The sequence below is a fragment of the Melanerpes formicivorus genome, unplaced genomic scaffold (assembly GCF_026170545.1).
Source record: "Melanerpes formicivorus ecotype bairdi unplaced genomic scaffold, bMelFor1.0.p_v2 SCAF_365, whole genome shotgun sequence".
NCBI classification, from domain to species: Eukaryota; Metazoa; Chordata; class Aves; order Piciformes; family Picidae; genus Melanerpes; species Melanerpes formicivorus.
The window spans coordinates 104616-128876 of NW_027142717.1; the positions used below are offsets into that span (position 1 = coordinate 104616).

Genomic DNA, 24261 nt, shown 5'->3' on the forward strand with positions numbered 1-24261 from the left:
GGTTCAGCAAGGCCAAGGGCAAGGTCCTGCAGCTGGGGCAGGGCAATGCCAGGCACTGATACAGGCTGGGCAGGGACTGGCTGGAGAGCAGCCCTGGAGAAAAGGCCTTGGGGGTGTTGGGGGAGGAGAAGCTCAACAGGAGCCAGCAGGGAGCACTTGCAGCCCAGAGAGCCAAGCAGAGCCTGGGCTGCAGCAAGAGAAGTGTGGCCAGCAGGGCCAGTGATCTAGTTTTAATAACAAACCACGGTCTGGATCCCTTCCTCTCCCGACGCAGAGAAATGAGCAGATACACGTTAATTATCACCCAGAGCAGGATTATACACATCAGGTAAATCACCTTTGCATCCCAGCCATCACTTAAAGTTACTCTTTCCTCCACTGGGATCTTAAACTCTTGTATCTCAATGGGGAGAGTGCTAGAGGTCACGTTCCTGTATCTGGCTGGCCACAAGGAATCCACACCTTTTCCATACCATAGTCTGACCCTGTACAGAAACCACAGATAAATTGTCCACACCAAATATTTACCCAGGGAATCCAGAATCAAACCCAAACAATATCTGCAGACCAGAGCCCCAAAACTTGAAAACAATAAATGCTCCACTATCCCCAGCACCTCCATGTTTGCTCATCTGGCTGTAAAACACTAAAGCAATAAAGCAGTAAAGCAATAAATTAAGCTAATTATCGGCTGCATGTTGGGAAGCCAAGAAAACAAAATGTCGAGGGTTGAGGGGAAGGCCTCAAGACTTCTTCCCCCCCTGTACGTAAAGGGAAGAAAATTGAAAGAAAGGGAAAAAAACCCACAGCTGGATTAGCAAGGGGATGTGCTATATTTGCAAGCAGGGCTGCAGGATATATATATGTGTACACAATTTACAGCATTTACAATATATACACAGAAATATACAACAAAGTAACACAGGAATGAGATTCCCCTCCCCCACCAGGAGGAAGGGTTTCCCCCTGTATCCCCTTCTCTCCCCTTTTTCCCCAAAGAGGGTTAGAAAGAGAGAAAAAGGAATAATTGTTAATGAAAAGCAGAATATGGTTAGAGCAGATGTGTTAGCAGAGGCCTTATCTTTTTCAAGGTCAGTCTGGCCGAAAGCCCAGAAGCTGTGAGCTGCAGAAGGAGGGGGAGAAAGTGTGAGACTGAGTGAGACCAGTCTCACTGGGAATCAAAACTGAAGGCAGTGCTTCTGCTTCTCCACCAATGAAATTAGTTTAGACCTGTCTTGTTTCTAAAACATTCGGCCATGGTGTCCCTTTGTTAAAGGCACAACCTCAAACGCTCACATTTTGCTCTGACTCTAAGGTCATGAGTTGCAGGATCTTGTTTCACCATACACTAGGAAGTTCAGGCTCTGTGGTCATTTGCATATGTCTTAACTAAAGGACAGGCCTCTGGAAGTAACATTTATTTTCATGTTTGCTGCTGATAAATAAGTTGTCTTGAAAGGATGCAGTCTGCTTGTATTGTTCTATGCACTACTGCTTGATTTAGACCCAGCATGGATTTTGCTCTTAAAATATGAGTATTCTCCTTCTCTATAAACAGAAGCAATGCCTCAAATAGAAACCAGAGTGGTTTTGGTTCAGGAAGCAGGGAGATGTGAGGAGCTTTTGAAGGCCTTGGAGGTGTGTGAGTCTCGGGTAAAAGAAATGAGATGGTGTGCTTTTAAATTTCCAATAACCAGTTTGGTTCTACACTAAAGCTCTCCTCTTCCACAGACCCTTAAGATAATGGAAGTACCAGTTATAAAGATAAAGACAACTAGTCCTGATAAATCAGAAGAAAAACTAATGACAAGTATTATTCATCTGGTGTGTCATGCAATTAAGCACAGGTGGTTGCGTGCAGCGCTGGGACTGAGATGTGCACACGCTTTAATATCTATTAATTGGGCATAACAGTCACAACATGTGCTAATGGTTCTTATGGTGTCACCTAAAGCTTGTGAAAACTGGCACTTACTTTTTCTTTTCAAACACTTTCTCCTCTATGGAAGTAATATCTGCAGCTCCTAATTCGTGGTGTTTTCTAACAGAGGAGTGGAAATAGCAATGCAGACATTCGACTGCATGCTTGTGTTCAGTCAGCACACACGGTTTTGCTAGGAACCAACCCTGATTGGTTAATTGACTTCCCTTTCAATTAAAAGTTGCATTGAAAATGAGATGTAAGAAGTGGTTTTCTGTTTCTTCATGTGATGAACATAGGAAATAAAATTTGGACCCAATCATTGAAATTGGAACAGACCACTATTTTAGAACCCTTACAGATATCAAGCAATGGACAGAAGCCACTCCTGTTCTTTACAGCTTATGCAACACTGCTGCAAGCTGGATACTACTTTCTAGTAGCATCCAGAAGTACCTTAAGCCATTCTGACAGTCTGAAATCTCATTTCTTTTTTTGTGCTTAGTTTGGGGTTTTCTCCTACCCAGATATTTCCAATACTATATTATCACTGTGAACTGCTCTGTAAACTGCTGAAGTCTCTAGAATTCTTATTCATCAGAAACAGACTTTTTTGGTAGGTGCAGTTCATAGCTATTCTTATGCTAGAGAGCAGTGCATCTCTTTCAGCTTTCCCAAATCCTAAGAGTCTGTCTATCTCTGAAATCTGAATCATACATTTTGTTCCAAAGGTCCAGAATAAAAATCTGGATAAGTCTGTTGCCTGGATAATGCTTTCTCATTCATCTCCATCAAGGAAATTAAAGTGCCCTACCTAAAGACAGACACAGTAGAAGAGCTTGGAGAGTTTGATTCCCTGGAGTTTGAGACTGTCTTTGTTGTGTCAGAATTCCAGGATCCTCTCTTTAACAACCTCTGCAAAGCAGACTGCCGAGTCATTGGACCTCCAGTAGTGCTGCACTGTGCACAAAAGGGAGAGGTATGTGCCCTCTGAAAGCACCAGAGTAGTTCTCTGGTGCATTGAGTTGTAAATATTAAGCATTCAAAATAGAATCCATGTTCCTTTGGTCAATCATAAATACTCTCAGCAACAGAATTTCAAGAGAGGCAAACTTCTAATAGCATTTTAGAATGTTGCATGTAGTAAGAAAGCACAGGCAAACAGGAATATGGATGCAGCTACTGCAGTAATTGTCACAGTTGTTGACCTGCTAGTTGGGATGGTGCCGTTAGGAAAGGCAGCACATAAATGATGCCCCAGCAGACACTCAATATTTCCTGGGTTGACTTCTAGATGGGGAGGGATTGGGGAGGGAAAAAAAGATGGAATCCTACTTGTGAATGGGGTGCTTCAGTTGCTTTAGCAGAACACTGGCAGGTTAGGAACTGAGGTATAACTGAGTACATAGACTTGCACTAGTGCCTGGTGTGTTTTTAAACTAGTAACAATAGCACCATTACAGTTAAGGTTACAAATTGAGTGGAAGCAGTATTTTTCACTAATCACCTTACTTCTTACTTTCAGCCTTTGCCTTTCTCTTGTCGTCCACTGTACTGTACAAGTATGTTGAACTTGGTACTGTGCTTTACTGGATTCAGAAAGAAAGAGGAGTTGGTAAGACCTTTGCCCTTTGGATTTCAATATATTCTTCTGTCACCCATAGAGTTTAACCATGACTGAACTTGTATGAGGAGAATGAATTATTGTTCTGTTTTGTTGCAGTTCAGAGGCAGCAATATTTGAGGATGGAAGTAAAACTGTTTCCCTGGTCAAGTCATTTTGTGGATGATGCCATTTTTGGTCACTTTTTTTATCTGTTGAGTGACATCAAACATCTTTAATTCAGTAGGACTTAAAGATTTGCAGATTGAGGCTTCAGATAAGATGGTGTTTACCCAATAGTGTCCTCTTTCTTGCACAGGTGGTAGTGAAATCATGCAAAGCATTGTAGTCCTGTTCAGAGCACTTGCAGATATTATCTTGCTGCCATGCTATCCTGTTGTTGTGCTATTGGGACTTCATTCTTCACATGTGTAGGTCTGATGTGGTTTGATCCTCTAGCAATTCTCTTTTCCATGTCAGTGATGCAGCTGACATGCAGTTTCACTCTTGGACACTTGGGAATCAACAATCCACATCTTTATCTGGGAAAAAAAAATCTCAAACCTGAAGCCTTTGCCTAGTGTTAGGGATAGTTAAGTTTGATCTGCCAGTTTTGGCTTGGACAAATCACAATCCTATGTCAGTTCTGGCAATTTCCCCTTCAGATAAAATTGACTACATCAATGGGGAGAAATGTGCTTCAAATCTATGGTGTGTGGAAAAAGTGGAGGCATATGTATGGTGTTCACAAGAGTACTGGTGGCTTGGGTAGTCTTCCTCAAGCTACATAGTCAGGCTGGATTAAATGTTTAAAAACAAACAAAAACCCAAACACAAATAGTAAAGTTAATAGTTCTTCCCCTGTAGGAACTATTTCTTCTCCTGTAGATGTGTGAACAAGTTGTTTTAAGAACAAATTGGAGCATTTCTATTCCTAGGCACTGAATGTAACCTTTTGTAGCTTTGCTTTGTAAACTGTTTTTGTACTGCTCTCACTCTGCACTGTAAGCTTCACAAGATTCTAAAAACTGATTTCACCTTTCTTATTCAGGTGAAGCTGGTGACCCTGGTTCATCATATGGGTGGGACTATTGGAAAGGACTTTTGCTCAAAAGTTACCTATCTGGTGGCTATCTCAACACATGGAGACAGATTCAGAGTATGTAAGCTGGAGCTGGTGCTTCATGGAAACTTACAGAATTTGGTTTTTTGTAGACCAAGTGTGTAAATTATACTTCAGCTTGTCAGTTGCAGGGGTTTATTCCTGTACTAACAAAAGTGACTTGTAATGGTGAGTTCACCTCCATCTGGTGTTGAGGTTTGACATGTTTTTGTCTCTGTTAAAAGATCTAAATAATACAAATTGCCTGAATGCAGAGACTGTGAAACGGACAAGTAGAGTAAACGGCAAGAACCAAAATGTTGAAGTACTTAAGCTATTGATAAACATTGGTTCAGCCATGAACAAGTGTTTATGTATCAACACACCTAGTTGGAATTGTCTGTCCAAACAAACTTCAAGGTAACTTGAAAAAGCTTTAGTACTCAATTTGCCTGCATCTTCTTTTTTACAAATGATTTTTAGCTTGTCTTGTGTGAACTTTCAAATCTTCCTTTATGTGTAAATATTTGTTAGGGGTGGGAGTTTTTTGACCACACCAAAAAGGAATCTTTCAGGACATGTATGTCCAGTTGACACAAGTAGGAGTTTTACAGGTTTTTGTACAGTGGAACTTGACATAGAAATGCCTCTGTGCCTTGACTCCCCCCTGTTTGAATTGTTAGCTGGCTCTTGCTTTTTTCTTAGTCTGTCTTTCTAACCTTCCATTTGGAAGAGAAGACCTACTTTCTAACTCTGTTCAAACACTTTTCTGCCTACCCAAAGGGGAAAAAGTGGGAAAACTTTATCGTAGAAGTTACCTTTGGAACAGTTGATTTCTCTTTGGTAACCTCAGGCTGGAATGTTTGTCGTCTTAAGTTTCAAAAGCAGGAGGAGGATTCTGTATGCCACTGAAACAGAGCTTTGCTTCTACGTTGTTTTTCTGAGTGATGAGACTAAGAAGATGGTGCACTTTTGAGTAGGTGTTAAAATAGCTATTGAGCTATTGATCAGCTCTACTAGTCAGTGAAGAATTAATACGTTAACTTTTTGTAGTGTCTCAAAGCGAAAGCAAAGATAGAAATTTTTCTTGGTGTGGGAAAGACAAATGGAAATACTTTCTTGGTAGAACTTTGTGCTTTTTGTCTTTTGTAGGTTGCTGGAAGTCTTGGTAAGCCTATTGTGAAACCTGAATGGATTTATAAGGCTTGGGAGAAAAGGAATAAAATGCAGGTATTTATTTTCTTTCAGCCTTAACCTTGCACCCTGTTCACTTGCAGTGTGGGAAGATGTTTAAATAGTCCTGATAGTGACATTGTTGGGAATTGTTTTTCTTTTGTTTGTTTTCTTGCAGTGATTTCTGTGCAGCTGATGTTGACTTCAGGAATAGTATCACAGTATCATAGTATCATTCAGGGTTGGAAGGGACCACAAGGATCATCTGGTTCCAACCCCCCTGTCATGGGCAGGGACACCCCACACTAGATCAGGCTGCCCAGAGCCTCATCCAGCCTGGGCTTAAACACCTCCAGGGATGGGGCCCCAACCACCTCCCTGGACAACCCATTCCAAGGTTTCACCACTCTCATGGTGAAGAACCTCCTCCTCACATCTAGCCTGAATCTCCCCACCTCCAGCTTCATTCCATTCCCCCTAGTCCTATCACTACCTGAGATCCTGAGAAGTCCTTTCCCAGCCTTCCTGTAGGCCCCCTTCAGATACGGGAAGGCCACAATTAGGTCACCTGGGAGCCTTCTCTTCTGCAGACTGAACAGCCCCAACTCCTTCAGTCTGTCCTCACAGGAGAGGTGCTTCAGCCCTCTGATCATCCTTGTGGCCCTTCTCTGGACCAGTTCAAGATTCCTCCCTTCCAGGATTGCATGTTAAGTTTCCTTGTATTCTCTGATGATGAGAAAGCTAACATGGAAGAAATGACAGAAATGCAAGGTTATTGTTTATGAAACCTGACTTGCAGAGAGAAGGGGGTTTATGGCTGATAAATTTATAGCTGAAGCTGAAATGCTGGACCATGAATCCTGAAGTATTGATGAAGACTCTTCAATTTAGAGCTATAAATTGATTTTCAGATACCAGTGTAAGCACAACTTCTGGTAGCTCTTGAAGACTTCACACTTCCTAGGCTGTTTGAAACCAGGCAATTAAATAAAATAAGATGCTTGAAGACATCCTGGCAAAGTTGCTACATAGTATATATGTTCTCCTTCAGTTTTCATAATCAGTTTTCTGTGTTTTATCTTTACATAATTCACATTGTACTATGTTTGCAACTTTGATACAAACCATCATAGGTAAAAGACTTGGAATTGTTAGCCCAGCATCTGGTCAGCTCACGGAAGGAGTTCATCTCTTGTTTGGCTCTACTCTTGGAGATAGGTGCTACAGAACTGTCACGTGAGCTATTGTTTTCTAATGATATTCTTCAGTCTTACTAATTTGGCCTATTTTTAATCTAGGAGGACATTATTTACCAGTTGGTGATGAAAGATGTCCGCACTTAGTGGTTGAAGAAAATACAGTGAAAGATCTTCCGTTTGAACCTTCAAAAAAAACCTCTCTGTTGTGAAGCAAGAGGCGAGTGCTAAGCAATTCTTGAGAGAATCTTGATATGTAGTGCTTGGTATGTGAGATACATTTTGGGATAAGCCAAATGCTTGCATTTAGCATGCAAACTACCTTACTGTCATACATGTACTCTTTGAATAATTTTAATGTTGGGTAAAGCTCTGCAACGTGTTCTTCATGTGCATTTTCTGTTTTCCTGTAGTGGTTCTGGGGAAGCATTCACAGTATCACAGTATCACAGTATCGCTTAGGTTGGAAAGGACCTCGAGGATCATCAAGTCCAACCTATCAACACAGACCCCATGACTAGACCATGGCACCAAGTGCCACATCCAATCTCCCCTTGAACACCTCCAGGGTTGATGACTCAACCACCTCCCTGGGCAACCGGTTCCAATGCCGAATGACTCGCTCGGTGAAGAACTTCCTCCTCACCTCGAGTCTAAACCTCCCCTGGCACAGCTTGAGACTGTGTCCCCTTGCTCTGGTGCTGGTTGCCTGGGAGAAGAGGCCAACCCCTTCCCGGCTACAACCACCCTTCAGGTAGTTGTAGAGAACAAGAAGGTCACCCCTGAGCCTCCTCTTCTCCAGGCTAAACAATCCCAGCTCCCTCAGCCTCTCCTCATAGGGCTTGTGTTCAAGGCCTCTCACCAGCCTTGTTGCCCTTCTCTGGACACGTTCAAGTGTCTCAGTGTCCTTCTTAAATTGAGGAGGCCAGAACTGGACACAGTACTCAAGATGTGGCCTAACCAAAGCAGAGTACAGGGGCACAATGACCTCCCTGCTCCTGCTGGCCACACTATTCCTAATGCAGGCCAGGATGCTATTGGCCCTCCTGGCCACCTGGGCACACTGTTGGCTCATATTCAGGTGGCTGTCGATCAGCACACCCAGGTCCCTCTCTGTTTGGGAGCTCTCCAGCCACTCCGACCCCAGCCTGTAGCTCTGCATGGGGTTGCCGTAGCCAAAGTGCAGCACTCGGCACTTGGACTTGTTGAATGCCATCCCATTGGACTCTGCCCATCTCACCAGTCGGTCGAGGTCCCTCTGCAGAGCCTTTCTACCCTCTAACTGACTAACATCTGCCCCTAACTTGGTGTCATCTGCAAACTTGCTGATGACTGACTCTACCCCTTCATCCAGATCATCGATTAATATGTTGAAGAGGACAGGGCCCAGCACTGATCCCTGGGGGACACCACTAGTGACTGGCCGCCAGCTGGATGTGGCACTGCTCACTACCACTCTCTGGGCCCGGCCCTCCAGCCAGTTCCTAACCCAGAACAGAGTGTAATGGTCCAATCCACAGGCTGACAGCTTGGCCAGAAGTTTGCTGTGGGGGACGGTGTCAAAGACCTTGCTGAAGTCCAGGTAGACCACATTCACCAGACGGGTCACCTGATCATAGAAAGAGATCAGGTTGGAGAGGCAGGATCTGCCCTTCCTGAATCCATGTTGGCTGGACCTGAGCCCTTGGCCATCCTTCAGGTCCGCAGTTATTGCCGCCAGGATAATCTGCTCCATCACTTTCCCTGGCACTGAGGTCAGGCTGACCGGCCTGTAGTTTCCAGGTTCCTCCATCTGACCCTTCTTGTGGATGGGGACCACATTGGCCAGTTTCCAGTCATCTGGGACCTCACCTGTGAGCCAGGACTGGAGGAAAATGATGGAGAGTGGCCTAGCTAGCACATCCGCCAGCTCTCTCAGCACCCTAGGATGGATCTCATCCGGTCCCATGGACTTGTGAATATCCAAGTGGCTCAGCAGGTTCCAAACCAATTCCTCATGGATTTCCGGGGCATTACACTGCTCCCTGACCCCATCGCCCAGCTCCGGAGGCCACTCGTCCTGAACTCCTGCCTTGCTGTTAAACATTGAGGCAAAGAAGGTGTTCAGGACCTCAGCTTTCTCGTCTTCAGTCACCGTGTTCCCCTCCAGGTCCACTAGGGAGTGCAGGTTCTTCCTGCCCTTCTTCTTATTGTTAATATATTAATAAAAATGCTTTTTATTGTCTTTGACTGTGGTGGCCAGCTTCAGTTCCAGCTGGGCCTTTGCCTCCCTAATTTTATTCCTACATAATCTAACAGCTTCCTTGAACATACCTCGAGAAGCCTTCCGCTCCTTCCAAACGTGATACAGCCTCCTCTTCCCCCTTAAATCCTCCAGGAGCTGCTTGCTCATCCAGGCCGGTTGCCTTCCCCGCCGGCTTGCCTTTCAGCACATGGGAACCGCCAGTTCCTGTGCCTTCAAGAGCTCCTGTTTGAAGTAGGTCCAACCCTCCTGAACCCCTTGGTTCATGAGGGCTGGTACCCAGGGGACTTTGCAGACAAGTTTCTTAAATAGGCTGAAGTTCACCCTTCGGAAGTCCAAGGTGAAGGTTCTGTTGGTGCTCCTCCCTAGCTCCCTGCATATTGAAAACTTCACTATCTCGTGGTCACTGCACCCTAGGCAGCCTCCCACGATCACGTCTCCCACCAGCCCTTCCCTATTGCAGAACAGCAGGTCAAGCAGAGCCTGTCCCCTGGTAGGCTCGCTTAACAGCTGTGTCAGGAAGCAGTCCTCCATTCACTCCAGGAATCTTCTGGACTGCCTCCTCCCTGCTGAATGAAGTTCCCAGCAGATATCTGGGAGGTTGAAGTCTCCAACAAGGACAAGATCTGATGATCTTGAGACGGCCTCCAGCTGCTTGTAGAATACTTCATCAGCCTCCTCATCCTGGTTGGGTGGTCTGTAACAGATTCCAACCAGGATGTCAGGCTTGTTAGGCTGTCCTCTGATTTTGACCCACAGGCTCTCAACTCCTTCATCTTCCACCTCAAGTTGTGTGGCAGAGAGTGACTCTCTAATATACAGAGCCATCCCTCCTCCTCTTCTCCCTCACCTGTCTCTCCTAAAGAGCCTATAACCCCCCAGTGTAGCACTCCAATCGTGGGTGCTGTCCCACCAAGTTTCTGAGATGGCGACTATATCATAGTCGCCCTGATGGATTAGGACCTCCAACTCCTCTTGCTTGTTGCCCAGGCTGCGTGCATTGGTTCCTGACTTCTCAATTGACCCTACCTTGTGCCCTACTCTTACCTCTGCAGAGGGACCGATTGCCTCACCCACCCCCTTCAGACCTAGTTTAAAGCCCTCCTAATGAGCCCTGCCATTCAAATGGATGCCAGAGCCGGAGAGTCCATGTATTTATTTGCGAAGGCATGTTGAACTCTCCTGACACAGCATATGTTTGGGGGTAAAATCAGCATGCACAGCAGTGTGTGTGGGGCTAGAGATCAAATCTTTTAAAGCAGCACTTAAATTCCAGATCATCCATTATTAATTTTATACATAGAATACAAATTTGGGGAAAAACCAACACAACCTCATTTCTGCTGCCAAAAGGTTGAACTTGCTTCCAATCCAACAGAATACTAGTGTGGCTTTCAGTTTAAAAAATAAGTAAGAGGCTCTGCTTCCAAAAGGTTGTACTTACTTTTAGTCCAACAAAATATTAGCATGGCTTCCAGTTTGAAAAATAAGTAAGAGGCTTTGCTCGTTTCCTCTTGGCTTCCCTAAGAGGAGCTGCATTGTGTGCCGATCTCCACAATTCACTTCCCTTTGCGCTCACTTGAGCTGGACACAGTGGGTGAAACACTAAACTAAACTTTGTTTGACTGCAGTCAGACAGTCCTGGCCTCAAGAAGTCTGTGTCACTGCTTTCTCTGAGCACTCCAAACAGCAATCGCAAAAGACGCCGTTTGAGAGAGCCTCTTGCCCAGCTGAGCAGAGAAACAGACATGGCGCCATTTCCTCCTCGCAAACGCCCTTCAGCTGAACATTCGCTTTCTATCGGCTCCTGGCTGGATATCTCTAACGCTCCCGAGTCAAGCACTGCCAGTGGAGGTGGAGCTGAAACCCTTCAGACGCGCTTGCAATGTTGAAGAGCTCTCTGTATATGAGTGGTAACAGTTGTGGTGTGGAAGTCTTGCAAGTTTTGCCAAAGATTTCCTAAGTGTGCAGAAAGAATTGGAGTGAAGAGTTCAGACAGAGGCCAGGCTGCCTCCTGTCACTGCAGGAAGCATATTCATATTAGAGAATCAGAACTGTTTTAGTTCAAGGTCATGAATGCCAGCAGTTCACCCAGCACTGCTAGGTCACCACTAAACCTTGTCCTTCAGCACCATCTTCGTATCTTTTTAAATCCCTCCACTACATCCCTGGGCTGCCTCTTCCAGCCCTTGTCAGTGAGGAAATATTCCTAATATCCAGTCCTTCCTTGGCACAACTTCAGGTCACTTTCTCATCCAAACATCTGTTGCTTGGGAAAAAGGACTGACCCCCACCTTGCTACAGCCTCCTTTCAGGGCATTGTAGAGCGTGAGATCTTCCCTCAGCCTCTTTTTCTCCAGGCTAAGCAACCAGAGTTTTCTCAAATGCCTGTAAGACTTCTGCTCTACTCTCTTGACCATATCCAAAGGAAAAGATAGGGAGTTAATATGAAGTACAGTAAAGTGTTGCTCCAAAATGCTTCAAGTACTTTGCTGAAAATCTGCAGCAAGTAAGCAATGAGGTTAACAGTAAATAATCTAAAAACCTCTTCAGTAGGATTCTTGGAGAAAGGAGAACAAAGATTCTTTTCTAAAGAAATTAAAGGGAAAATTCCTGCAAAGCCCACTCCTGGCTCTTTGAAATGTACAGTTGAGATAACAGGATTTGTGCCAGCAAACTGTCATGTCCAAAACTTCACAAGAATATAAATCACCAGCTGGTTTTGATGAGTTCATTGGCAAAGAGCTTTTAGCATCTCTGTACATGGCTCTTGTGGCAAAGAGGAAACTGCAGAATTTTGTGTGAGGCAAAAGCTTATCCAGGTTTTTGTAAAATGAATTAAGAAAAGGTCCCAGTTCTGCTCCACAGAGGAGGAATCTGGAGCTTCTACTGCTTTAAAAAGGCCTCTCTATAGGAGTCAAAGAACATCTCAAAGCACAGTCTGCAAGTGACAGTTTGGGAGGAATAGATCAGCTTTCTTGGATCATGGTAGAGCTGTTGCAACCCCTGGTACAGAATTCTCTTCCACCACCAGCAGACAGTTTCAGATCAAGTGCTGTTTTGAACACAGCAGATGAGGTACTTCTTTCATAGCAGCTGTGATAGTAATGAGCTTTGACATCAGAATGAGCAAGTACAGGTTTCTGAGATCTAATACATGAGCGTGTATGTAAAAGTAATGGGCTGCTCCAGGTCCACTTTGGCTTTAGCTTTAAGGGAAAGGACTTGTGACTTTCCCATCCCCCCCAGAGGAATGTAAGTGTTCAAGGACTGATTTCTAATGAGCTTCATACTCACTGCAAGGATGGCAAACAGCTGAAGAATAATTGTTTATGTGGCAAAGTGAAAACAGAGAAATATTTTGGTATGTTAGGTATGACTAATGCTCAGCACCTAATCCTTACTTCCTAGTAAACACAACAGGGCTGAGTCATTGACCTGCCCCTCAATGGCTTCCTGGTTTCAGTCTAATTTGTTCTATAATTAATTAGGGTGTAATAAAGCCTTTTTCTAGAAAGAGCTCTCATGGCTATCCAATAACCTGCAGAACAGCCTTTAAACAAAACAAACCCAAACTCTCTTTCCTTGGAAATTCTGAAGGTTTATTTCTGTCTTTGATGCTGAGCTTATTAGGGACTTTATTGTAATAAAGTTTTCTTTTCTTTTGGGAATATCTCTTTATCAGATACGCCAAAATCTTGTGCAAGACCTTCCAAAAACTCAACTCCTCTTCCAGTAAAGCAGTCTGCAAGATGGCAAATTGCAAAGGAATTGTATCAGACAGAAAGCAACGACGTTGATATCCTAACAATGATCATTCAGGTAAGCAAGTGCAGGGCAGCTGTAAGAAGCTATAGAATCATAGAATGGTCTGGGTTGGAAGGGACCTTCAAAGGTCATCTAGTCCAACTTCCCCTGCAGTAGATCAGGTTGCCCAGAGCCCTGTTGAGCCTCATCTTGAATATCTCATGTTTGCATCAATGATTCTTTTCAGGCTGTGATCTGCAGGCTTTTGAGGGCTTGGGTGCATCAAAAGTTGATAAAAACAGTGTAAGCAGTCTCCTGTAATTTTATTGACATAAAAATGCTTAGTGTCTGTTAAGAATAAAGGCTGGGAAATACAATTTATAGTCTGAAATCTGCAGTGGAATTGTAGTTTCTATGGCAATTCCAAGCTTTGGGAAAATAGGATCTTTGTGATTCCCATTTGTAAGATATTGATGAATAGAGATGGCAGGGGAAGAAATGGTTTGATGTGGGCTGCTTTGTTAGTCTGAGACTAGAACAGCAAACAGCTTACAGGAAGGGCTTAATTGCTGAAGAGTTTCTTTCCCTTGCAGCTGATATCTGCTTAAAGAATGACCTAAGATGTGTGTGAGTAGAAAAGAAGATGAAAGGGAGTAATGCTGTAGTGATGGATCAAACTCTGTCTTTAAACTCTGTCTTTAAAGCCACTCCTCCCTAACCCACTCTTTTGAAACGGGAGCATCTCAAGCTTGTCTGCAGCAAAGTCTGATCTGGAAGAGAAACACTGTCGCTTTCCTAACTTTCTTAACACCCTGTTGTGCATTGGAGAGCATTAACTTTTTTGCTTAATTCATCAGTTCTTTCAAGTTCCACTGGAGAAGGAAGGACAACTTGGAGGAGCAATCCTTGCACAGGAAGAGATTAAGACCATATTTGGCAGCATTCCAGATATTCATGATGTCCATACCAAAATCAAGGTAAGATGCTAGTTCTCCCTTGCAGGGGAAGCTTTGCTACAGACTTTGAATTCTTTAAGCTGTACTGCTGGATAGGTGTAGGTTCATTCTGGTGCTGTTGCACATACTGTTCAACCTATTGGGTGATGTGCAAATCTGAAGTACACTTTAAGGTTTAACACTTACAAATATCTGAAGTCTGAGCATTGTGCACACAACTAATATTGCTCTTTGTCAGCTGGCTTCTCCTTTCCCATTTGAGTACCTCATACTGTAGGGGGTTTTCTGTAACTGAGCTACAAAAGTAGTCAAAAGGGAATCAAATGTAGTCTAGTTCTGACAAGTGCTTTGTACTTACATGTTTCTATTGAAGCAGTAAGTGAGGACTCTTGGAAGCATAGATAAACCTGTGTAATTAAAAAAACAAAACTAAACAAACCACCACCCCCCTCCCCCCCAAAAAAACCCCAAACCCCCACCAACCAAACAAAAATTTGTTGTTTTCCTGGGCTTTTGGTGAGACTTCTATCATTCAGTATGAAAAAGTGATCCTTCCTCAAATGGCTTTGAACCAATTGTCAGAAACAACCAGCTCATAAAACTGGCTTGCACTTCAACCTCTGAAGCAGTTGACCTGGTACTGAGGCCTAAGAAGAGCTGCTTGAATTCTGTATGAAATTGTTTTCTCGAGGCTCACCTTATTTTCTGTTTTGATGTGGATTGCAGGGGCTCTCTGAAGCTGCCTCTGGGTCTCACAATAGACTACAATGCAAGTCTTCCTCAAATGTGAAGGTTATAAAATGTCCTTCAAATAATGCCATGTGTCTGTTCCCATCTGTTTCACAGTAGGCTTATAAAATAGAGGGACTTGCAGATTGCGTGTAATTCAGTGGGTTTGTTTGATTGTTGGGTTTATGTTTTTTCCCAGCTGTTGGGATCTAGTCTAGTTAATTACAATAGGTACTGATATGTGCCCACTGACGTGGGCATCCAGGTGTCAAGTAGGATTCCTCTGCAGCATGCAGTGTAGATGAAGCTTCTTAGATGCAATGCTTGTGTTTTCCTTCATCTTTGGTGTAATAAGATAAGTGGCAGCAACAAACCAATAGTAATGGTGAATCTTCTTTGCCTAAGGTGAATCTTGTGCCCTCCTGTCCCTGTTACTAGCTAACAGTGAATAAGCTTGATCCTTATGAAGCTGATACAGCCTTAACAGCTTGGTCTCCCTTTCCTGGATGCCCTAGAGCAGCAAGTGAGGAAAAGCTATGCTAGTTCTGTTTCAATCCTCTCGTATGGACCTTAGAGTCCTGTGTTAGTTTTACACTCCTAATTGGAATTGGTTCACCTCTCTTTTGTGTATACTTTTTTAAATAGCCATTTGGGGTGTGTTCTGTAGTGTGGTAGACACAGCAGTATCACCTTGTTGCAGAGTGCTATTGCTGTTACACTGCTGGGCTCTGCTTGCATTGATTCAAAACTACAGATTCAGTAAGTCGGAGGTCTCTTGCTTTCAACTCCCAGCAGGATGAAGGGGTTTGATGTGAAAATGTACAGCTTTTAGGATTGCCTCTTGTGTCAGCATGGAACCACAAAGCTAATTATGTCTGCTCAGCAGACTCTTGATCCCATCTTACAGCATTTTGAAGTTTATTCATCTCATTTTCTTACTCCCTGTTCTGCATAGATTCTAGGAAGACTTGGAAGATCTTATGATTAATTGGACTGAAAGCAAAAGTATTGGGGATATCATTCTTAAATATGTAAGTTATTGTTTCCTTTTCTTTTTAAATGCATTTAAAAATAGCTATTATGAGCTCTTGTCTTACCTTATAAACAATCAGTTTATCAGAGCTAGCAAACACCAGCAAAGCACTACTGAGTGAGAAAGAATGCAAGCCTGTATGATTGTGCTTTCTGCTTGGACATGTTAGATGCATTTTGGGTAGGTAATCAGTGTCAAGTTTGTCTGTCCTCTTGTGTGAGGGGGTAAAAAATCTGAAGAGATAGAGATTGAGAACTAATTTGCAACACCACAGACATGCTTTTTACTCTGACATTGAAAGGGCTCTTCCAGTAACCTTAGCTATCTGCTACTTTTGATTAATAATTAAGAAAATAGCCATTCATGGGAACTTCTTGTGTTTTTCCTTCAAGACTTGAAAAGTGTGAGTGAATAAGAACTGCTTGTTTTCCCAAGTACAGAATGTGCAGAACAGGAGAACTATGTCTGGGGCTGCAGTGCATTTTAACATAAGCAATCTGCAGTGTATCTTTTGCTGACCTGAGCATTTCCAAGCAAAGAGTGTTTGGCATTGAACAGTTTTCAGTCTAAGTAAGATATTGCTGCTTATGATTTCATGTCTTGTAATGGTGGTTGCAGTTGCTGAAGAGAATGCCTGTCTGAAACTTCCAAAATCCTCACCAAAAGCATCCTGCTAGGTGACAATCTGCCTTGTACTCTAGCTGCTCAGCAGCTGCTAAGATTGTCACACGTCCTGGAGGTTTCTGAGAGCAGTCTGCATTTAATCAGCAGCACTGAATCTTGGGCATCTGGCATGCAGAAATGTCTTCATTTGTTCTGTGAACACGCCTGGCTTTACAACACATTTGTTTGTTATTCTTCACTGCAATGTGCCTTTGAGCAGCTTTGTATGGCTCAGGGCATAGGAACATATGTACACTGGTACAGAATATGTGAAGCAGAGCTGTACCAGTTGTTTCTTTCAGCCAAAGGACTTGTTGAAAACATACCCTCCATTTGTGAATTTCTTGGAAATGAGCAAGGAGACTATTACTAGATGTGGAAAACAGAAGCCAAGGTTTCATGCCTTCCTAAAGGGAAGTGTCTACAGAACTAAGTCCTTAGTAAAACATGGAGGCCATTACCAAGTAAACTACTTAATGCAGTAGATAGAAGCATGTGGAATTTTGGAAGCTTGGAGCAATGTGAACCATCTCATGGTGAGACAGAAGTAGGAAGGATTTGAACTTCCGTCCTTCCAGCTCCTCGTAAGACTCTTTCATAAGAGATCCAAGTTCCTCCTCTATTATACAGCTTACAAGACAGCTTGATTCCATGTAGGTTTTGCTGGGAAAAGCGCTTTTTCATTACTTTCTCCCAAATACATATCTTCTTTTTTCTATACAGACAGCTAGAGCTGCTGCTCTTCATTGGTCCCTCTCCCTGTGTTTCAAAGACTTGTATTTCTGAAATGGCTTTTAACTGGCTTTCAGCAGCTGTCAAGTCCCAGGGAGGTCGAATCTCTCAACATTCTTGTGACTAACGAAGAGCAACATAACAGTGGAGATCTAACAGGAGGAGAATCTTCAGAGAAAGTGTTATTTGAAGATGAGTGTTAAGCCACTTGAGCTCTTTAGATCATAGCTCTAACTCTTCTTCTATAACCAAAAAGTGCCTCTCCAATAGTGGAGCTATCAGTCTGACAGATTTCAGCTCATTTTTTTTTCTGAGGTACCAGTAATTATATGCAAGTATTGATATCTAAAAGATGAGGAAATGAGTAAGAGAACAGGCCATCCCCTGTCCTATGCCACATTAGCATCTGAAACAAGGACTGAGGAGTTGATAATATATGGACAGTTCAAAACAAGACATTCTGACAATGTAAATCATGCGATAAATACTGTACAGAATGTGGTTTGTAACATGATCTGTTAATGACTGACTATGGGGAATGGTTCTCAAGCTTGTACTGCAATGCTAGTTTCAAGGAAGGCTTTTTTTTTTCTCCTGGGATTGTTAGTATTTTGTGTAGTTAAAAACAAAATGAAAAGATTGCTTTCTCCTCTTTTCCCCAGATAAACCAAGCTAAACCTGAACGTGGTTGCCAAAGCTTAGCTGAACTCCTTATCCGTCCTGTTCAAAGGCTGCCTAGTGTTGCTCTACTACTAAATGGTAATCCAGTGATGGTTTTTAGTAATTTGCCTGTGAAGGTGTTAAAACCAAGCTAATACTTGCTTTTTGCCATAATTAGCAACCATTTTTCTCATATAAAACCAAAGCTGATTCTGGGAGTTCATCATGCTCAGTGGCAGTTACAGAAGAAACATACTTCTGGCTGAATTTCACTTGTTCATGTATTCGTCCATAGGATTCAAGTAGAGAAATCATTTGCTCTGACAACAGTTTCATCTCTTCAAATGCAAATATAATTGAGCTTCACATGCAGCTAGCATAAACTAGAGAGTGATTTGTATTGACAAGGCTTACAGCTTCAGGTGTTCCACCTGGTATCTGCTACTTGCTGTAGTAATGATTCTAATAATAAAACCCCTACAATGCCATTCTTTGCTTAGGAAAAGATTTCTAAGCTTCTCTCAGTGCTACAACAAAATCACCATGTGCTTTTGTTGCAAATTTTGACTAGTTTGAGGGCTTGGTTTTGTCTTGTAGGTGTGTTTGTGGTTGTTTTTTTCTTAATGAGATGCATGGACACTTGCTGCTCAGCCTACTTCCCCACTTAATCAAGGCTATCTGGATTCCAGGATAGCTGTGGTTTGTGTTGGTTTGGGTTTTCTGTTTATTGTTAAAATAATCTTCTATGACTGAGCAATCTAAAGCTGAATTTTTCTGATTTGTTTTTAGGCACTTGTAATATATGTGGGGTTTTCTTATTCTTATTTTTCAATTGTAGCTATTAAGAAGCATACAGCAGAAGAGAACCCAGGTAAGATAACTCTAGAGAGAGCTATCGAGTCCTTAAAGGAAGTGATGACATAAGTGATGCTCATTGTATGAGACATACTGTTACACATCTAGATCTCTCTGCTCCTCCAAAACTGTTCCTGTTGTGTTGTTGCCATAACTCTAGTCTCCAGGTAATTAGACATTCTTGTTCTTCAGCCTAGTTTGGTCACCGTTGTCACGTTGGCATTCTGTGCCAGAGCTCTCAAAGTGGTATGTGGCATTGTTACCCAGCAGTTTTCCTTAAACCTCTGCTTACTCCCTGCCTCAGCAAGAAGCTGAACCTCCCAAGTCCTCTGTTCTGTTCCAACTCTATCTATTCCTTCCACACTGAAACACTGTTTTGTCTTCTAAATTTTGCTTCTAAGGAGATAGGCCACTGTAAGGACATGCTACTGGTGGAAGATTAGTTTCTCTCCTGCTCCTGCATTAGCTATTCTTGGCACCATTCCACAAGTTAATTAGCTTAAAGCTGAAGCTGTTTAGGTAGTGAGTCTCACCTCTTTTGAAGTGTAGCTCATGTCTCCAGCAATGAGACCTCCTGTATTAATTGGGTAAATGTTTGTCTGATTTCAACAACAGCAACTTTTAAGTTGTAATTTATTCTTGCATCTGCTTCTTGGTGAGCTGCAGTTTTGACTTGGAGGGGTAAAATCCAGGCTGCAAAGAATTGCATTGTGTTGGCCCCTAGTTCTGATCTTATGGGGCAGAGGAGGGGCATTAGGTGTTTACTGAATTATGTCAGCTGCTGACATGGCAAGAATGCTGCTCTAGGTCTGAAGTTTCCAAGATTCTTAGCATGTGGTATTTGGCTACGTTGATTTTCTATGTTTCTAGTGCTGCTGTGCACACTGTATCTCTCTGGTTAGCTTTATTCTTTGTGTACATTTTAAATGCAGTACATTCTTTTACTGTTGCTTGGTATTAAAGAATAAATACAATATGCTTCCCTCAGGCACATCAGTGAAGACAAAAGAAAAACAGAGGCACAAAGGCAGTTCTTTGATGAAGTTCTATGAAGCCGATGGATGTCCAGTAAGTAATTTCTCTGCAGCTGCAGATCTCTGCACTACTTTGTTCCCTTTGTAAATGTGTCTGAGGTTCAATTGCAGTGGTTCTGGTTTAAACAGATTGCCAGTGTTAAGTTGTAAGCAAGCAGTAATCCAGTCCTTGAGTTAAATGCTTAATGAGCTTTTTGTTTCTATCACTTAGGCCAATCTCTTGTCCTCTCATCGAAGCTTAGTTCAGCGATTGGAAACCGTAGCACTCAGCGATGACCTCTGTGACAGGGGAGAACAGGTCACACTTTTTCTGTTCAATGATTGCTTAGAGGTAAGATGACCATGTAAGTACAGCTCATGAACTGAATTATAAAAGGCTTAACACTACATATGAATATAAACAAGTACAATTTGAAAACTTGGAAGCAGGATTCTAAGTCATGGAAAGCTGATAGCTCAACACATGCTGATGCTGCCTTTCCATGAGCTGTTGTATAAGCCGACACAAGTAGCTAGTTGCTTCTAGATGGCTGAGAGCTGTTAATGTAGGCTTTATTGTCTTGCAGACAGATCAAAAACTTAGAGGCAGCTTAATATGTTAAGAAATGCTTAGCTGAATAGCACTTTGAATAGTACCAATGGATGTAGTAGTGCTGGAGGCCTGGTCTCAGCAGGATGCTTGTCATCCTAAAGTTTGGCCATGTTTAATGGGAGTAAACAGTGGGCCTCTAGGGTCTGTGCTTAGGCTACAAAAATAATACAGGTTTAATGCCTTTGACAGTATGTTAGGAAGAGCTAAAGAAAAAGAGTAATACTGGAACTTATGTGGAGAAACTGAGGTTGTAAAGGACACTATGAAAGTCACTGTTAATGTCTTCAGCAGTACATAACATCGTCTTCGTAGAAGACTCACTCTGAGGTGTTCCAAAATTAGTGCTGTCTTAAGCAGCACTGAGACAAAAGGCTGCTGTGACTAGTGCACTTTTCCTCAAGGTCTAGTTGACATGGCTTCATCTCTCCTTGTAAAAGAAGGAAAAGAAAAGAAACTGTTTTAATCTCCCTGGCTTACCTCTTGTATAAGATACAAGCAACTGAAGACACCTTACTTAAACATGTAATGCACCTGGTTCATGAACTTACACAATGTCTTTTCTGTTCAAATCTAGACTCCCTTGTGCAGGTTTCAAAAGGACCTTGCTTTTTATGTAGGACATAATTGAGATCTGGAATACAAAATTACTTTCCTTGGTATATAGGTTTTTTTTGAGTGAGTGTATTGATGGGTAACAGCTGGGACAATTGAACTGTAGAGAGTGATAGTGAGATAAGGGAGTTGCTAAAAGTTTGATGTGGTAAGTAGACCAAAATAATCCTTAAGAGTATTCTTCTGTATCAAGGCTTCCTCTGCCTTCCTGTATACTGGATGGTAAAAGAATAGACAAAACAATGGCAATACAACTTCTTTCTGTCTTTTATTTAACTGCAGATTGCAAGGAAACAGCATAAAGTTATCAGTGCTTTCAAGAGTCCACATGGCCACACGAGGCCTCCTGCATCTCTTAAGCATGTTGTTCTGATGCCTCTCTCCCAGATCAAGAAAGTCTTAGACATCAGAGAAACAGAAGGTCTGTGTGTTTTGAGGTTCTGTGATAGCTAATGAAAACTGGTTCATGGTGTTAAGGGTCTGCTGTCATGGGATAGAATGCTGAGGTATATTTGTTGTGTGTGCTTTTAGTATAAGCTTCTGTCTGAAGCTGTGTATGAGCTTGAGCATTCCTTGCATTGAGACCTTTTGGCTTTTCAAGAATCACTGCAGGATGCTGAATATGGCAGAGCTGCTGGATGGCATTAACATAAGCCAGCCCAGTGGCAGTGTGAGTTACACAAAGTGGTACGACTGACAGCTCTGGATTTGCAAAACAGAAACAAAAAGAAGATACTTCAGTCCAGAGCATTAGACTGACCAGAAACAAATGTTGCTGTGAAACCCAATCTTCATTTAATTAGTGATGCTCAGGAGAAGCTGTGCTTAGCATCTATAAAGCAAGATTTAAATGGCTTAATTTTTGTGGTTGCTTTGCTGTGCTGAGAATGTAGGGGTTTCAATGGAGTTAGGTATTCCTGCAGCAGAACTCAGGCTGCAATACTGTTCCAGCCTTGATGGAGACTTCTAAAGCAGTCAAGTCAGACTGGTTTCTAGAGAGACAGGTTTTTATATTTCACTATAGGTGTTTGTGTGCATGTCATACTCGTTCTGCTTTGTCTTGTCCTGAGCATAGAAATCCTACATAAAATGGACATGGCAGAGGGGGCAGGTGGTAAAGGTGATGCTTGCCTGCTGTTTTAGCTGGTACTTCAGTATTTCCCTTTTAAGAATTCTCTTTACATTACTGTGCAATGTTTCAGTTTACTTTGGAACTTGGGTGATGAGAGCCATTTGGAAGCATTCCATTTATGACTTGCTAAAACTGTAGTATGCAAATCTTGGATGAGGTCAGCTACTCTGTGCGCACTCTTTTCTAGCACAGCCTTTCCAGTGCTGCTTTGCAGAATTGGCAGTGGGTTGCTTTGGTTCTTTGTTGTTGTGTGGGGTTTTGTTTGTTTGTGTTTGGTGGTTTGGTTTGTTGGGGGTTTTTTCTTCTCTCAGCTGTGTTTAGCATGCTTCAACTGTATCTGCTATAAAGGAGTATCAGCAATGGATTAATTTTCAACTATCAAGTCAGCACTCTTTTTGTCAAGTTTAAGCAGTAAAACCGTTGTAACTTGACTATGTTAATGTGTCATACATGGTACTGATGTCTTTGCTTTCCTGCTTTACTTTTCCTGCTTTCCTTGCCCTCTTTTGATAAAGAAATGAGCTGTCCAACATTTCATGAGTCAGAGAACAAAAATGATATTTACTACTCTCCTAGTAAAGACTGACTAGTCTACAAACTACATGACACAGATTACTTGGTGAATAAACTGTTGCTTGACTAGTTGATTGCAGTGTCTTGGTGGAGGATGTGGACAGAACTCAAATGCTCTTGCAAGTGACACAACAGCTATCTTGTAAATAAAGACACAATTCTTGCACCAAATCCTGGCAGACGTAGGGTTAACTGAAAGTTCCCTCCTGAGCTATGTGCAAAGTGATTATTCTTTGTCTTAACTCCTCACCTCTTCTTTTTATTAACTGTAGATTGCCATAAAGCCTTTGCCTTAGTTGTGCAGCCTCCTACAGAACTCAACAACAAGCTGCTGAGTTTCCAGATGATAACTGAAGAACCTCCTAAAGAAGACTGGTTGAAGATGTTGTGTCGGCACGTGGCTAACAGCATTTGTAAAGCAGATGCAGTAAGTACTCTGGAACCACACTGCTGACTAGAAGAGCTTTCCTCCTTTTGGCTTGAAGTGCATGAAACTGAAGAACTTGATAACAGGGGACGTGCCTGAGGTGAAGTAGAGCAGAAAATGTTTGTGCTAGCACATCTGCAAGCGAGTGGTTAAAAGGCAGAAAAGGAAGCAGCCTGGAAGTTAGCTTCTGCAGAAACTAGTAAGTACTTTAAAATGAAGAGTTGTGCTCTTCCCCCATCACAAGTTAGTTCTAAAGAATTTAAACTCTGCACTACAGACCTAACCAGAGTTGTCTTCATCTTGCATCTCTCACAGCTATGCTTCAATTTACAATCCCAGCATTACGAGTTATACACTTCAGTTTAACTCTGTCTGAAGTTGAATTCTTTGTTGCACACCATATCTGCATGGCCACCATAATGTGAGAGACATGAGGCATATTCCTCCTGTAGACAGAAACCTTAAAGTGATGAAATGAGGAAAACAATCAAATAAAAGAGGCAAATGGCCTCCTCGCACTGTTACAAGTTCAATCTGTAGGTTTCCCACAGCCAGAAAGCTACCAATTTGAAGAGCAGCTCCTCTCCAATTAGGGCAAGAGCTGTTCAGCTGATGTGTTAATTGTGTAGGAATGGCTACATATGGGTCCTCCAAATTAGCAGAGAATGTGCAGTACACAGAGGTGCAACAAGTGGGGTTTAAGCTAGGAGTGTTCTCTCCTGCACTGTACTCTTACCGTACAATATTCGATGCTCTGTAATCTTTAAAGACATGCATGTTTCAGGGGAGGTAAGGTAATCAAAACAGCAGCTTAGTTTTATTTGGCTTGTCATCTAGGAGCTTAGAAGAAACTTGTCTGTGCTTTTCCTTCCTTTTTTGGTCCTGGGTAGGAAATAGTCTGATTCAGCAGTGGTTTAATTTATGTAATCTGTTCATCCCCTCTCTTCAGCCTCTTGTATTCCATATAGCACAAGGAAGGAAAAATGTTGGGGTTTTTAAATAGAAATGAAATCTTCCTGTAATAAATGTATCATTCCCTCTTGCCCCAGGACACTCCCAATTGTGCTGAAAAATTGTAACCTGTTGTGCTGAATCCCATTAGTTACAATGTCTGTAGCTACTGCTTTGTAGCAACTGTAGAATACTTTTTCTTCTTGCTGATTTAAACGTTAATGTGAGCTTCATTTTAAGCGTGCTTGCCTGGTTTTCAAGACCTCTGTAGCGTCATGAGACTGCGATAGCACTGGCTGTGCCACACGGTGGCAGTGAAAGCTTTAAC

At 42.5% G+C, this 24261-nt stretch overlaps 1 pseudogene; it reads left to right on the forward strand.

The window, feature by feature from the left end:
• Positions 1–1563: 1563 nt before the first annotated feature.
• LOC137459468 (protein ECT2-like) overlaps positions 1564–24261 on the forward strand; it is a 28436-nt pseudogene continuing 5738 nt past the window's right edge.